Here is a 16,544-nt window from a genome sequence, read left to right as displayed (position 1 = left end):
GGACTCTCGCTGCTGTGTTGGATCCGCTTTGGACTGGACTCTCGCGACTGTGTTGGATCCATTGTGGATTGAACTTTCACAGTATCATGTTAGACCCGCTCGACATCCATTGCTTTCCTCCTCTCCAAGGTTCTCATAGTCATCATTGTCACCGACGTCCCACTGGGTCATTATTGTCACCGATGTCCCACTGGGTGTGAGTTTTCCTTGCCCTTATGTGGGCCTACCGAGGATGTCGTGGTGGTTTGTGCAGCCCTTTGAGACACTAGTGATTTAGGGCTATATAAGTAAACATTGATTGATTGATTGATTGATGGCCCACCTGGGCCTGGTTATCTCCCACTCCCTCACGGGGGGTGGGAGGGTGTAGGCGCGACCGGACGGCGTCCCGGCCTGCGTCTGGCGGTGGAGGTATGTGGTGGGGGGCGTGGTCTACGGACCTGCAGTGTAGCGGGGTGTGCCAGGACCGAATTTGAAATCAGCGACAGGTGTGTAGATGGCCCACCTGGGCCTGATAATCTCCCACTCCCGCACGTGGGAGTCAGGGGGAGTAGGTGCACTCGGACAACGTCCCAGCCTCCATCTGGCAGTGGAGGTATGTGGAGGGGGGCGTGGCCTGCGGACCTGCAGCGAAGCGGGGTGTGCTAGGACCGGCTTCGAGATCAACGACAGGTGCATAGATGGCCCACCTGGGCCTGGTTATCTCCCACTCCCTCACGGGGGGTGGGGGGTGGGGGGGTGTAGGCGCGACCGGACGGCGTCCCGGCCTGCGTCTGGCGGTGGAGGTATGTGGTGGGGGGCGTGGCCTGGGGACCTGCAGTGTAGCGGGGTGTGCCAGGACCGACTTTGAAATCAGCGACAGGTGTGTAGAGGGCCCACCTGGGCCTGGTAATCTCCCACTCCCGCACGTGGGAGTCAGGGGGAGTAGGTGCACTTAGACAACGTCCCAGCCTCCATCTGGCAGTGGAGGTATGTGGAGGGGGGCGTGGCCTGCGGACCTGCAGTGAAGCGGGGTGTGCCAGGACCGGCTTCGAGATCAGCGACAGGTGTGTAGATGGCTCACCGGGACCTGGTTATCTCCCGCTCCCTCACAGGAGGGAGGGGGGATGGGGGGGTATAGACGCGACCGGACGGCGTCCCGGCCTTTGTCTGGCGGTGGAGGTATGTGGAGGGTGGCGTGGCCTGCGGCCCTGCAGCAAAGCGGGGTATGCCAGAATTGGCTTTGAGATCAGCGACAGGTGCGTAGATGGCCCACCTGGGCATGGTCATCTAATCACTTGTCACTTTGTTAAAAGGCAGCAAAATGAGACAAAAAAGGAGTGGCATAGAACACGTCTTAGAAAGTCTGAGAAAGTTGTACATGTAAACAAACTACGGTGAGTTCAAGGACCGCCAAAATTAGTAAGACAAAACGGCACTCGCCCAATAGTCTTTAATCACAGAAGCATGTTTAATATAATCAGTGGGAATTTTGACAATTAGGAAGGTTTGTGTCCTCCTACAGAAGACGTGTTAAAACAAAAAAAATATTTTTTTCCCTCATTTTCTTTCCATTTTTCATACATTTTTGAAAAAGCTCAGAGAGCCGCTACTCCGGCGCTAAAAAGCCGAGGGTTGCCGACCCTCGACCTATCCAGACGACATGATTTATTACGCAATGTATGGAGGAATGATGGAGAAAAATAGATCAACTTTCACTTTCCTCCACCATTGGTTGACTTCCAGTGCCGGCTGCAAATGTACTTGAAAGCAACCCAATAAGAGAACTGCAGTCAGAGAAATCCCTGCAGTGCGTTTGCTCTCAAACAACCTTTAAGAAGCAGCTGCTGCTCATTCTCACACTTGTTATTTCTGCAAGCACACGGTCCATTTTCATGATGGAAAACACAGACGAAGTTTGGATCTGTATATTTATCCGTCGCTCGAAAAAAAAAAAAAAGAAGTGTGTTTCTAAAAGGAAAAGATGTGTCACACAACACAGTGCAGATGTTTGAAGCGCTCACACACCCCCTTCCCTCAAACGTGACGCACTGGAAATCATTTGTTTATCTTCCTCCACAATTACATGCCGGCTTCTTGCTGATGATGATGCTTTCTACCGATGAAAATGAGTTTGTAGCTACATCTGGTCTCAGCAATACTGTGCAATGTCCCTATCAAAGGAACATATAGCCAAAAAACTTGGGATAGGCAGTGTCAAAAACTCTGAATTTTTTCTAAGTGTCACAAAGTCTGGATTTTTTTCAGTCAAAAAGTCTGCATTTTTTGGGGGGTCAAAAAATCGGGATTATTTTCTAAGTGTCACAAAGTCTGGATTTTTTTCCAAGTGTCAAAAAGTACGCATGTTTTCTAAGTTTCACAAAATCTTGATTTTTTCTAAGTGTCAAAAAGTCTGGATGTTTTCTAAGTTTCACAAAGTTTGGATTTTTTTCTAAGTGTCAAAAAGTCTGCATGTTTTCTAAGTTTCACAAAATCTTGATTTTTTCTAAGTGTCAAAAAGTCTGGATGTTTTCTAAGTTTCACAAAGTTTGGATTTTTTTCTAAGTGTCAAAAAGTCTGCATGTTTTCTAAGTTTCACAAAATCTTGATTTTTTCTATGTGTCAAAAAGTCTGGATGTTTTCTAAGTTTCACAAAGTTTGGATTTTTTTCTAAGTGTCAAAAAGTCTGCATGTTTTCTAAGTTTCACAAAATCTTGATTTTTTCTAAGTGTCAAAAAGTCTGGATGTTTTCTAAATTTGACAAAGTCGGTATTTTTTTCTAAGTGTCAAAAAGTCTGGATTTTTTCCAAGTGTCAAAAACACAGGATTTTTCAGAGTGGCCAAAAGTCAGGATTTTTTCTGTTAAAAAATCAGGATTTTTTAAAAGTGTGTAAAAGTCTGGATTTTTTCTAAGTGTCAAAAAGTCTGGATTTTTTCCAAGTGTCAAAAAGTCTGGATTTTTTCCAAGTGTCAAAAAGTCTGGATTTTTTTCGGTCAAAAAGTCTCGATTTTTTTCGGTCACAAAATCTGGATTTTTTCCTTAGTGTCAAAAAGTCAGGATTTTTTTCGGTCAGAAAGTCTGCAGTTTTTGTAAGTGTCAGAAAGTCAGGATTTTGTCTTAGTGTCAAAAAGTCAGGATTTTTTCTGTCAAAAAATTGGGATTTTCTCTGTCTAAAAATCTGGATTTTTTTTCTAAATGTCAAAAACAGGATTTTTCTTAGGGTCAAAAAGTCTGGATATTTTCTAAATTTCACAAAGTCTGTATTTTTTTCTAAGTGTCAAAAAGTCAGGATTTTTTCCAAGTGTCAAAAACACAGGATTTTTCGTAGTGTCAAAAGTCAGGATTTTTTCTGTTAAAAAATCTGGATTTTTTTAAAAGTGTGTAAAAGTCTGGATTTTTTCTAAGTGTCAAAAAGTCTGGATTTTTTTCGGTCAAAAAGTCTCAATTTTTTTCGGTCACAAAATCGGGATTTTTTCCTTAGTGTCAAAAAGTCAGGATTTTTTTCGGTCAGAAAGTCTGCAGTTTTTGTAAGTGTCAAAAAGTCAGGATTTTTTCTTAGTGTCAAAAAATCAGGATTTTTTCTGTCAAAAAATTGGGATTTTCTCTGTCTAAAAATCTGGATTTTTTTTCTAAGTGTCACAATGTCTGGGTATTTTTTCAGTCAAAAAGTCAGCATTTTATGTAAGTGTCAAAAAGTCAGGATTTTTTCTCAGTGTCAAATAGTCAGGATTTTTTTTTCTGTCAAAAAATCTGGATTTTTTTATAAGTGTCAAAAAGTCTGGATTTTTTTCTGTGTCTAAAAGTTGTGATTTTTTCTAAGTGTCAAAAAGTCAGGATTTTTTTTATAAGTGTCAAAAACTCTGGATTTTTTGTTCGTGTCAAAAAGTCAGGTTTTTTTGTGTCAAAAAATCTGGATTTTTTTCCCAAGTGTCAAAAATTTGTGATTTTTACCAAGTGTCATAAATTGTAAATTTTTTCTGTCAAAAAGTCTGGATATTTTTCGGTCAAAAAGTCTGCATTTTTTCTTTAAGTGTCAAAAAGTCTGGATATTTTCTAAGTGTCACAAAGTCTGGATTATTTTCTAAGTGTCAAAATCTCTGGATTTTATTCTGAGTGTCAAAAAGTTTGGATTTTTTCCTTCTGGTTTTTTTGTCCCAAAGTCTAGATTGCTTTTTTCTAAATGTCAAAAAGTCTGGATTTTTTTCTGTGTCTAAAAGTTGTGATTTTTTCTAAGTGTCAAAAAGTCAGGATTTTTTCTTCGTGTCAAAAAGTCAGGTTTTTTTGTGTCAAAAAATCTGGATTTTTTTCCCAAGTGTCAAAAATTTGTGATTTTTACCAAGTGTCATAAATTGTAAATTTTTTCTGTCAAAAAGTCTGGATATTTTTCGGTCAAAAAGTCTGCATTTTTTCTTTAAGTGTCAAAAAGTCTGGATATTTTCTAAGTGTCACAAAGTCTGGATTATTTTCTAAGTGTCAAAATCTCTGGATTTTATTCTGAGTGTCAAAAAGTTTGGATTTTTTCCTTCTGGTTTTTTTGTCCCAAAGTCTAGATTGTTTTTTTCTAAATGTCAAAATGTCTGGATTTGTTCTTAGTGTCATAAAGTCAGGATTTTTTTGGGTCAAAAGTCTGGATTTTTTTCTAAGTGTGACAATGTCGGGATTTTTTCTAAATTTGACAAAGTCAAGATTTTTTCCAAGTGTCAAAAACTTGGGATTTTTTCTTAGTGTCAAAAATTCAGGATTTATACTAAATGTCATAAATTGTAAATGTTTTCTGTCAAAAAGTCTGGATATTTTTTCGTGAAACGTCTGCATTTTTTCTTTAAGTTTCAAAAGGCCAGGATTTTTTCCCTAAGTGTCAAAAACTCTGGATTCTTTTTTAAGTATCAAAAAGTCTGTTTTTATACTAAGTGTCACAAATTTCAAATTTTTTCTGTCAAAAAATCTGGATTTTTTCCGTCAAAAAGTCTGGATTTGTTTTAAGTGTCAAAAATTCAGTATTTTTTTTAAGTTTCACAAACTCTGGATTTTTTCTTAGTGTAAAAAAGTCAGGATTTTTCTGTCAAAAACTATGGATTTTTTCTAAGTGTCAAAAAGTCGGGATCTTTACTAAGGGTCATAAATTAAAAAAAATTCTGTCAAAAAGTCAGGATTTTTTTCTAAGTGTCAAAATCTCAGCATTTATTTTTTTTAGTGTAAAAAAAATCTGGATTTTTACCAAGTGTCATAAATTCTAAATGTTTTCTGTCAAAAAGTCTGTATTTTTTATATGTGTCACAAACTCTGGAGTTTTTCTACGTGTCAAAAAGTTTCGATTTTTTTCGGTCTAAAAGTCTGCATTGGTTCTAAGTTTCACAAAGTCTGGATTTTTTTCGGTCAAAAAGTCTGCATTTCTTTAAGTGTCGTAAATTCAAATTTTTTTCTGTCAAAAAGTCTGGATTTTTTCTAAATGTCAAAATGTCTGGATTTTTTCTAAGTGTCAAAAAGTCGGGATCTTTACTAAGGGTCATAAATTCAAAAAATTTTCTGGCAAAAAGTCAGGATTTTTTTCCAAGTGTCAAAATCTCAGCATTTTTTTTTTTAGTGTAAAAAATATCTGTATTTTTACCAAGTGTCATAAATTCTAAATGTTTTCTGTCAAAAAGTCTGTATTTTTTATAAGTGTCACAAACTGGAGTTTTTCTACATGGCAAAAATGTTCGATTTTTTTCGGTCAAAAAGTCTGCATTTGTTCTAAATTTCACAAAGTCTGGATTTTTTTTCGGTCAAAAACTCTGGATTTTTTTCTAAATGTCAAAATGTCTGGATTTTTGTTGGGGTCAAAAAGTCTGGATTTTTTTCTGTTAAAAAGTCAGGATTTTTTCTTATCCATCCATCCATTTTCTACCGCTTATTCCCTTTCGGGGTCGCGGGGGGCGCTGGCGCCTATCTCAGCTACAATCGGGCGGAAGGCGGGGTACACCCTGGACAAGTCGCCACCTCATCGCAGGGCCAACACAGATAGACAGACAACATTCACACTCACATTCACACACTAGGGCCAATTTAGTGTTGCCAATCAACCTATCCCCAGGTGCATGTCTTTGGAAGTGGGAGGAAGCCGGAGTACCCGGAGGGAACCCACGCATTCACGGGGAGAACATGCAAACTCCACACAGAAAGATCCCGAGCCTGGATTTGAACCCAGGACTGGGATTTTTTCTTAGTGTTGAAAAAATTGCATTTTTTTTCTATAAATACTCACTTTGGCCTCCCAAGTGAGTATCCAATCACAACGTGAGGCCAGCCAGAAGGCTTTACTGACAACAACTTGTGATCTGATTGGCTATCGCAATTATCTAAACTGTATGTGCCCGTTCACTTACAGCGCACGGACGTCTGCATAGTTAATTCTAAAGGCAGATTTGGTACAGCATGGCAACATAAGCTTGCTGAATTCTGATTGGATAAAAAGTCGAACCTAAAAACCACAGCGCTGGAAGGAGAATAATATGACATGAAGAGAATACGAATACTTTTAATCAAAAATTACTTTTATTTTTAATTACGATCCTGATTTCTGGTTATGTTGGGCCAACAGAGAAGAGCTTGCTGGCCCTGACGGCACACCACTGAAATACATCCATTCGTCCATTTTCTACCACTTGTCCCTTTTGGGCGGAAGGCGGGCTACCCCCTGGACAAGTCACCACATCATCAGAGGGCCAACACAGATAGACAGACAACATTCACACTCACATTCACACATTAGGGCCCATTTAGTGTTGCCAATCAACCTATCCCCAGGTGCATGTCTTTGGAAGTGGGAGGAAGCCGGAGTACCCACGAAGTCACAATTTACTTTAACGTAAAAAAACACACATTTTTAAGGTGTGGCGTTTTTTTTTTATTTTATTTTGTAGTAGTAGCGACTTCAAGTGTACTTCCTTTGTTTTGACTTTATTGCACTGTGCATGCATGTGACGTCGGGGCCACATTGGGGCTACATTGGGGTCTGTGCGCGTTTACACTGGAGTCTGATAAAAATCAGTGTAAAACAGTCAGATGTAAAAAAAAAAAAAAAAAGATGTAAAAAAAAAAAATCCTATTTGGGCCACTTTGACCTGCAGTGTAAACGTTCTGATATTCAGTTGGCAACAAGCTCCGCCTTTTAAAAGGCACACACACTCTGCTCTCATGAAACGTCTCTCAACTGAAAAAGCCAGATATTAGAAGGTTTTATTCTTAAGTAACATGTTAATTAATTTCTAAATCCTGTTAGTTGTTTGCTATTAAATTACTTGTTCGGAAAGTAACGAGTGACTATAACTGAAGTAAGTTTTTTGAAGTACGAATAAGCTCAGAAAATGTTGTTGAAAAAAGCAAAAATAAGGCAGTGGACTAAAAACATGAACACAATTTAACAGCTGAGCTAAAATAAAAAAAATGTTGAGAGGGAAGAGCAAGGCAATGCAGAAAAATGCACGAAAAGTAATTGGAAGAATATCAAGCATGAAAAAGCGTGGCCGCGAGGGACAGGAAGTGGACGCTCACAGCACGGTAGTCAGCAAAGTGAAGGATGCGGCGACTTCCTGCCGCAGCCGCCGTGCTGGAGGCAACGTGTCTCGTAGACTCGTTTGCTTATAAGGGAGTCTAAGTCCTCTTTTGTGGTTTGCAGTCAGTCAGTCGCTTGCGTGGCATGAGCAGACGGAGGTGTGGAAGATGAGAAGTGGCGTAGTACTCACGCGGCGCTGGCAAGGAGACGTGAGTCACAGAAGAAAAGCGGAGGTGGAGATTTCGCGAGTGTTGAATGACACTCGCTATCACGGTGATGAGAGAAGTGGAGCGTGGCGGCTCTCCTTTTGCAGGCTGAGCTTTTACCTGTGACACACAAACACACACTTTTGTATTTGTTGCCTTCTGGAGACCTCCGAAAAATGTCTACCTCTTTAGGTCCACCCTTTCTAGATATACAAATATTTGTATTTACAACATTATTAATAAATATATACTATGCGAATATAAACTTTTTTTTTATTTGTACTTGTTTTTTAATTTTAATTATTTACCTCAAGTTATTACAGTATGTCTCTATATACATATAATTTTATTGTCAAATTTTTACATACACTTGTTATTTCATATGTTGACCAGAGGGGGAGCACTTTTAAAACCGACATGCAGTCAATTTGATTCCTTGTTGATGTCTTAAGAAAGGTAGACACACACTTTTCTTATATTTGTCACCTTCTTGAGACCTCCGAAAAAGGCCTACCTCTTTAGGACCACCTTTTCTAGACATATAAAGATTTGTAGTTATAACTTTGATAATAAATATATGCTATGCAAATGTAAAAAAATGTGAGTTTTTAGTTATATTTAAGTGCAAATTTTTGGTTTGTAATTGGTTTTTAAATTTCAATATTTACTTGAAGTTATTACAGTATGTCTCTATATACATATTTATTTTATTGTCAAATTTTTACACACACTTGTTATTTCATATGTTGACCAGAGGGGGAGCACTTTTAAAACCGACACGCAGTCAATTTGATTCCTTGCTGATGTCTCAAGGAAGGTAGAAATACAAGAACACACACACACTTTTCTTGCATTTGTCAACTTCTTGAGCCCTCCGAAAAAGGCCTACCTCTTTAGGACCACCTTTTCTATATATATAAAGATTTGTAGTTATAACTTTAATAATAAATACATACTATGCAAATGTAAAAAAAGGTAAGTTTTTAGTTATATTTTTGGGCAAATTTTTGGTTTGTAATTGGTTTTTAATTTTCAATATTTACAGTATGTTTCTTTATACATATTAATTTTATTGTCAAATTTTTACACACACTTGTTATTTCATATGTTGACCAGAGGGGGACCACTTTTAAAACCGACACGCAGTCAATTTGATTCCTTGTTGATGTCTCAAGAAAGGTAGAGATACAAGAACACACACACACTTTTCTTGTATTTGTCACCTTCTTGAGCCCTCCGAAAAAGGCCTACCTCTTTAGGACCACCTTTTCTAGATATATAAAGATTTGTAGTTATAACTTTAATAATAAATACATACTATGCAAATGTAAAAAAAGGTAAGTTTATAGTTATATTTTTGTGCAAATTTTTGGTTTGTAATTGGTTTGTAATTTCTAATATTTACTTTAAGTTATTACAGTATGTTTCTATATACATATTGATTTTGTTGTCAAATTTTTACACACACTTGTTATTTCATATGTTGACCAGAGGGGGGGAGCCCTTTTAAAACCGACACGCAGTCAATTTGAAAAAGCCCTCATTTTTGGGACCACCAGGGGTGCAAATGAGTAATTCTCTATTAGACGCAATGGTTTTCTGTATTGGGACCATGACTTCGGTTCTAACTTGTGCACCGGTCCTCATATGGAAGGTAGAAATACAAAAACACACACACACTTTTCTTGTATTTGTCACTTTCTTGAGACCTCCGAAAAAGGCCTACCACTTTAGGACCACCTTTTCTAGATATATAAAGATTTGTAGTTATAACTTTAATAATAAATACATACTATGCAAATGTAAAAAAAAATAAGTTTATAGCTATATTTTTGTGCAAATTTTTGGTTTGTAATTGGTTTTAATTTTCAATATTTACTTTAAGTTATTACAGTATGTCTCTCTATACATATTGATTTTGTTGTCAAATTTTTACACACACTTGTTATTTCATATGTTGACCAGAGGGGGAGCACTTTTAAAATCGACACCCAGTCAATTTGAAAAAGCCCTCCTTTTTGGGACCACCAGGGGTGCGAAAGGGACATTCTCTATTAGATGCAATGGTGTTCCGTATTGGGACCATGTCTTCGGTTCTAACTTGTGCACCGGTCCTCATATGGAAGGTAGAAATACAAAAACAGACACACACTTTTCTTGTATTTGTCACCTTCTTGAGACCTCCAAAAAATGCCTACCTTTTTAGGACCACCTTTTCTAGATATTAAAAGATTTGTAGTTATAACTTTAATAATATATACATACTACCTTTTAGTTATATTTTTGTGCACATTTCTGGTTTGTAATTGTTCTTTGATCTTCATTATTTCAAGTTATTACAGCATGTCTCCATACACATATTTATTTTATTTTCCAATTTTTACACAAACTTGTTATTTTATATGTTGACCAGAGGAGGGAGCACTTTCAAAACCGAAACACAGTTTATTTGAAAAAGCCCTCCTTTTTGGGACCACCAGGGGTGCAAATGAGACATTCTCTATTAGATGCTTTGGTTTTCAATATTAGGGCCAGATTTGTAGTTATAACATTAATAATAAATACATACTATGCAAATGTAAAAAAAGGTAAGTTTTTAGTTGTATTTTTATGCAAATTTTTGGTTTGTAATTGTTTTTTAATTTTCAATATTTACTTGAAGTTATTACAGTATGTCTCTATATACATATTAATTTTATTGTCAGATTTTTACACACACTTGTTATTTCATATGTTGACCAGAGGGGGAGCACTTTTAAACCCGACACGCAGTCAATTTGATTCCTTGTTGATGTCTCAAGAAAGGTAGAAATACAAGAACACACACACACAGTTTTCTTGTATTTGTCACCTTCTTGAGCCCTCCGAAAAAGGCCTACCTCTTTAGGACCACCTTTTCTAGATATTAAAAGATTTGTAGTTATAACTTTAATAATAAATACATACTATGCAAATGTAAAAAAAGGTAAGTTTTTAGTTATATTTTTATGCAAATGTTTGGTTTGTAATTGGTTTTTAATTTTCAATATTTACTTTTAAGTTATTACAGTATGTCTCTATATACATATTAATTTTATTGTCAAATTTGTACACACACTTGTTATTTCATATGTTGACCAGAGGGGGAGCACTTTTAAAACCGACACGCAGTCAATTTGATTCCTTGTTGATGTCTCAAGAAAGGTAGAAATACAAGAACACACACACACAGTTTTCTTGTATTTGTCACATTTTTGAGACCTCCTAAAAAGGCCTACCTCTTTAGGACCACCTTTTCTAGATATATAAAGATTTGTAGTTATAACTTTGATAATAAATACATACTATGCAAATGTAAAAAAAAAAAGGTAAGTGATTAGTTATATTTTTGTGCAAATTTTTGGTTTGTAATTGGTTTTTAATTTTCAATATTTACTTTAAGTTATTACAGTATGTCTCTATATACATATTGATTTTGTTGTCAAATTTTTACAAACACTTGTTATTTCATATGTTGACCAGAGGGGGGGAGCCCTTTTAAAACCGAAACGCAGTCAATTTGAAAAAGCCCTCATTTTTGGAACCACCAGGGGTGCAAATGAGACATTCTCTTTTAGATGCAATGGTGTTCCGTATTGGGACCATGACTTCGGTTCTAATTTGAGCACCAGTCCTCATATGGAAGGTAAAAATACAAAAACACACACACACACTTTTCTTGTGTTTGTCACCTTCTTGAGACCTCCAAAAAAAGCCTACCTCTTTAGGACCACCTTTTCTAGATATATAAAGATTTGTAGGTATAACTTTGATAATAAATACATGCTATGCAAATGTAAAAAAATGTGAGTTTTTAGTTATATTTAAGTGCAAATTTTTGGTTTGTAATTGGTTTTTAATTTTCAATATTTACTTGAAGTCATTACAGTATGTCTCTATATACATATTGATTTTGTTGTCAAATTTTTACACACACTTATTATTTCATTTGTTGACCAGAGGGGGAGCACTTTTAAAACCGACACGCAGTCAATTTGAAAAAGCCCTCCTTTTTGGGACCACCAGGGGTGCGAATGGGACATTCTCTTTTAGATGCAATGGTGTTCCGTATTGGGACCATGACTTCGGTTCTAACGTGAGCACCAGTCCTCATATGGAAGGTAGAAATACAAAAACAGACACACTAACTTTTCTTGTATTTGTCACCTTCTTGAGACCTCCGAAAAAGGCCTACCTTTTTAGGACCACCTTTTCTAGATATATAAAGATTTGTAGTTACAACATTAATAATAAATACATACTCTACAAATATAGAAAAGGGCAAGTTTTTAGTTATATTTTTGTGCACATTTTTGGTTTGTAACTGTTTTTTAATCTTCATTATTTACTTCAAGTTATTACAGTATGTCTTCATATATATATTTATTTTATTTTCAAATTTTTACACAAACTTGTTATTTTATATGTTAACCAGAGGGGGGAGCACTTTTAAAACCGACACGCAGTCAATTTGAAAAAGCCCTCATTTTTCGGACCACCAGGGGTGCAAATGAGACATTCTCTTTTAGATGCAATGGTGTTCCGTATTGGGACCATGACTTCGGTTCTAACTTGTGCACCGGTCCTCATATGGAAGGTAGAAATACAAAAAAACACACACACACACTTTTCTTGTGTTTGTCACCTTCTTGAGACCTCCAAAAAATCCCTACTCCTTTGGAATCACCCTTTCTAGATATATAAATATTTGAATTTAAAACATCATTAATAAATAAATACTATGCAAATATAAAAAAAGGTAAGCTTTTAGTTATATTTTTGTGCAAATTTTTGGTTGGTAAGTGGTTTTTAATCTTCACTATTTACTTCAAGTTATTACAGTATGTCTCTATATACATATTTATTTTATTTTCAAATTTTTACAAACACTTGTTATTTCATATGTTGACCAGAGGTGGAGCACTTTTAAAACCGACACGCAGTCAATTTGAAAAAGCCCTCCTTTTTGGGACCACCAGGGGTGTGAATGAAACATTCTCTATTAGATGCAATGGTTTTCAGTACTGGGACCATGACTTCGGTTCTGACTTGTGCACCGGTCCTCATATGGAATATGCCTACCTCTTTAGGACCACATTTTCTAGATATTAAAAGATTTGTAGTTATAACTTTAATAATATATACATACTGTGCAAATATAAAAAGGTAAGCTTTTAGTTATATTTTTGTGCAAATTGTTGGTTTGTAATTGTTTTTTACTTCAAGTTATTACAGTATGTCTCCATATATATGTTTATTTTATTTTAACATTTTTACATAAACTTGTTATTTCATATGTTGACCAGAGGAGGGAGCACTTTTAAAACCGAAACACAGTTTATTTGAAAAAAGCCCTCCTTTTTAGGGCCACCAGGGGTGTGAATGAGACATTCTCTATTAGATGCTTTGGTTTTCAATATTAGGGCCATGACTTCGGTTCTAACTTGTGCACCGGTCCTTATATGGAAGGTAGAAATAAAAAAACAGACACCCACTTTTCTTGTATTTTTCCCCTTCTTGAGACCTCCGAAAAAAGCCTACTTCTTTAGGACCACCTCTTTCTAGATATATAAAGATTTGTAGTTACAACAATGATAAACATATACATACTATGCAAATATAAAAAAAATATGCTTTTAGCTATTTAAAAAAAATAAATAATTGTAAGTGGTTTTTAATCTTCATTATTTACTTCAAGTTATTACAGTATGTCTCTATATACATATTTATGAAAAAAAATTAAATTTTAGTCAAAGGGGTGCATTTCAATTTCTTATACACACTTCTTATTACATATGTTGGCCAGGGGGGGAGCACCTCAAATTTTTTACACACACTGGTTATTTCATATACTGACCAGAGGAAGGGAGCACTTTTAAAACCGACACGGAGTCAGTTGGAAAAATCCCTTCTTTTTGGGACCACCCTCATTTTGATAGATTTCCCCACCAAAAAGACATTCTCTATTACATGCAATGGTTTTCCGTATTGGGACCATGATTTATGTCCTAACTTGTTCACCGGTCCTCATATGGAAGATACTTTTCCTTGTTGATGTCTCAAGAATGGCACACACACACACACACACACACACACTGAAAAAAGGGGCAGCAGAACTCAACATTTTGAGTGTCAGTCCCATGCTGGCTTCAGCAAGCTGCTCTTAGGAGCCGATAGGAACAGCATATCTGACTTACACTTTTTGTACAGTTTGTTTTTTTTGACGACATTTCATACCATAATACCATTGTAACATGCGTTTTGTTATTACACACACACACACACCATCTCGGTTATTGTACGCCCAAACATTGCATGTAACAATTTGTTTGCCCGGGAATGATTATGGAGAATCGAGTGCTGTTTTTTTTTTCATATGGAGTACGACTGCAAAATAAACCACCATGGGGTCAAAGAAAGTTGCGAGTGCCAGCACTTTGATATAAAAAAGGTGAGAAATGTGTTTAAATACGACTAAAGAATTTGAAGCAAAGTACACATGTAGCTCTTTACCTCGACATCCATTGCTTTCGGTCCCCTAGAGGGGGGGGGGGGGGGGGGGATTTTGCCCACATCTGAGGTCCTTTCCAAGGTTTCTCATAGTCATCATTGTCACTGGCGTCCCACTGGATGTGAATTCTCCCTGCCCACTGGGTGTGAGTTTTCCTTGCCCTTTTGTGGGTTCTTCCGGGGATGTTGTAGTCGTAATGATTTGTGCAGTCCTTGGAGACATTTGTGATTTGGGGCTATATAAATAAACATTGATTGATTGATTGATTGACAAAACTCCTCAAAAGTAATGTTAAATGTTCATTTGTACATTTTATATTGTACGTTATTCATCATTTATTAGTGTTTTATAATGTCTGTATGCCATCCATCCATTTTTCTACCGCTTGTCCCTTTCGGGGTTGCTGGAGCCTATCCCAGCTGCATTAGGGCTGAAGGCGGAGTACACCCTGGACAAGTCACTACCTCATCACAGATAATGTCTGTATGTTAAAATACAATTGTTCTCTGTTCAATGTATATTGTGTTAATGTTTTTTTGTGGATTAATGCATTAATCATTTAATTAATTAGGCATCGACAGGAGTACCTCAATTTACAAGCTTAATTGGTTCTGTGGCAAAGCTCTTAACTCAAAACACTTGTATGTCAAATCAACATCGCCATTGAAATACATTTAACCCGTGCCCCTAACGAAACATTTTAACATGTAACATGCCATATCAAAAGAGAAATATTTCATAAAAACAATACAATATAGTGCACTAAGAACTTTAGTAGTTTTATGAAGTAATAGAATAATAAAGTATAATATTTACCAGAAGTGGAAATATTTAGCACCTCACGATTCGATCCGATTCTTGTAATGAATTAGTTGGTATAACTGTAATAAAACCTTTTAAAAACCGGTGACTGCTCTACCATAAGGGACTATTGGAAAGAGATACACCAAGCTTTACAGGAGATTTTTAAACGAGAAATACCCCTTGAAAGTAAAACTTTGTTTTTTGGATTTGCTCCTAAAGATTGGCTGAAGAAAGATAAATACTTAATGAATATCCTACTGGTGGCTTGAAAAAAAGACCATTACTAGGAAATGGATATCCCAGGAGAGCCCGACTTTGAAGCAATGGATGGAAACCACAATGGACATATATAAAATGGAGAAGATAACGGCCTTTAATAATTATAAATTGGAGAAATTTACCTCATAGTGGGAAAATTGGGTCAATTATGTCACGCCCCATTAGCCTGACTTAAATCTCCCTATATGTGTATATATACATATAAGTATCTGTATATATTAATTAGGGTCCTTGGCCCATGGCAAAGGACTCCTGTGGAGTCCTTTGCCATGGGCCAAGGACCCTATTGAAACTGCTGTGTTTTATTATTATTCCGCACCTACGCGCTGTAATTTGACCCCCTTAACATGCTTCAAAACTCACCAAATTTGACACACACGTCGGTATAGCAAACCTTCCCAACATATTAAGCAACCAATCCCCCAAAATGAAAATTGCGCTCTAGCGCCCCCTAGGAAAAAAATTACAGACAAAACTGCATGTAACTTCTGTTAGGAATGTCATAGCGACATGAAACAAAAACTCCTATGTAGGTCTGACTTAGACCCAATTTTCATACACTCACTTCTTTCAGCAAAAATCTACAGGAAGTTGGAAAAAACCCCTTCAAAATAAAATTTTCGCAAAAAATGCAATTTTTGCCTCTTTGCGCTGTAATTTGACCCCTTTAATATGCTTCACAAGTCACCAAACTTGGTGCACACATAAGGACTGGCGAATATTGCGATCTAATGAAAAAAACCAAACCCCAAAACTCAAAATTTCTCTCTAGCGCTATTTTTGAATAAAACACTGAAAAAAATGCTCCTAGGAAGAAAACACGGACAAAATTGCTTGTAACTTCCGGTAAGAATGTCGGAGAGACATGAAACAAAAACCTCTATGTAGGTCTCGCTTAGACCTACATTTCATAGATTGACAACCCCCAACAAAAATCAACAGGAAGTTTGCAATCCCCCCTTCAAAACAAAAGTTTTGTAAAAACCGGTCACCTTTCTTCAAACATTATCTCATCTGAGTGCGTTTGTTGTTTCGGCTTCAAACTCGCACAGGAGAGAGATTGAACCCTTCTGATTAAAAGTATAGAACAGAGTTTTGATAAGTTCTCAGGTTTTGATTTTACGCGCCTTCAAAGAACCCCTGTGCAAAGTCTCCTAAAAAATGTCATTGTTAACTCTTTGAGCTGTTATTTGACCCCCTTAAAATGCTTCT

Source organism: Nerophis ophidion, linkage group LG07, assembly GCF_033978795.1.
Source record: "Nerophis ophidion isolate RoL-2023_Sa linkage group LG07, RoL_Noph_v1.0, whole genome shotgun sequence".
In the NCBI taxonomy this organism is placed as follows: Eukaryota; Metazoa; Chordata; class Actinopteri; order Syngnathiformes; family Syngnathidae; genus Nerophis; species Nerophis ophidion.
Note: the sequence above shows the minus strand (reverse complement) of the source record.